This window comes from Chlorocebus sabaeus, chromosome 20, assembly GCF_047675955.1.
Source record: "Chlorocebus sabaeus isolate Y175 chromosome 20, mChlSab1.0.hap1, whole genome shotgun sequence".
In the NCBI taxonomy this organism is placed as follows: Eukaryota; Metazoa; Chordata; class Mammalia; order Primates; family Cercopithecidae; genus Chlorocebus; species Chlorocebus sabaeus.
The window spans coordinates 17,270,436-17,271,610 of NC_132923.1; positions in this window are offsets into that span (position 1 = coordinate 17,270,436).

The following is a 1,175-nucleotide window of genomic DNA, read 5'->3' on the forward strand; positions in this document are numbered from 1 at the left end:
AATTTGGATACCCAGGAACAGCAGGTCAGCCCTCAGCGTATAAAGGGAACCAAGTGTTTCTAACATTGCAGTGACCTGAAGAATCAAGGATGGCATTTGTATGGGAGTCAGGGGAAAAGGAGCCAGTCCAGTTAAGATGTGGCAAAGATTAATTCCTGGTGGCTGTCAGCCCGGAATCAGCTCTAGCTTCTTCCCTGAGCTCTCACACATTGTGAATAAAGGATGCAGGAGCCTTCTGAAACATAATGGCCCTTTTTTTTTGTTTTATTCTGATTTGTATAATAATAATCTCTCCTCCTTAGACTGCCACTCCTCACCCATTCTCATTAGCCTTTTTTCCTTTCTACTAATGAAAATTCCCTTCTTGACCTGTAAGCGTGTTCTACCATGAGGAGTATGATGCTTGAGTTCTTCAGAACAGCTTCTTTAGTCATGATAGGGGAGTGACTCATATCTTTGCTTTACTCTAGGAGCTTTGTGTGTCATGGATTGAAAGAGTTTTTGAGGTTTGCGGTGGCGGGCACGTTTATGTTAAGGACATGCTCACTCTGAAGCTATAGTGACCTAATTAGGCAATTACCTACCACTGTTCTGCCTCCCACACATCCTGCCTATTGAGGATTGGAAGGCTATGAGAACAGTCTTGCTTGATGGAGCCAAGGGGGACCCTAGAGAGACAGAGAGATGTGCACAAGTTTGGTAGCACAGCTAATAAATGAATCCAGCTCTTCTGTCTCCACATTTAGGGTTCTTTCTGAAATACAATATGACTCTTGCAATTGCTTGTGGATAGCCTGGCAAAACCTAGAATTAGCTTCTCCTTACTTGAGAATTAGCTTCTCAGCACAGACCTAAGATTTCTAGAGACTCAACTCATCTACACTAGATTTTATCATTCCACTTTCACCTCTACTCCTTCTGACCCTGTTTAGTCACGCCAGCAAAAGGAGCTCCACTTGAAGTTGGAGGTATAGAATAAATTTTTGCTTCATCCAGTCAGTGGAGTTGTGCGTGTGGCAACCTGAGAGGCAGGCTGCTTCAAGGGAGATCGTTACTAACACTTATTTGTTATTTGAACAGTGGCAGGCTACATGTCTTCTCTCCAAGTCTCAGTTTCCTCATTTGAGAAAATATACATTTTTGTATATTTCAGCTTAATCCATGATAGATTTGAA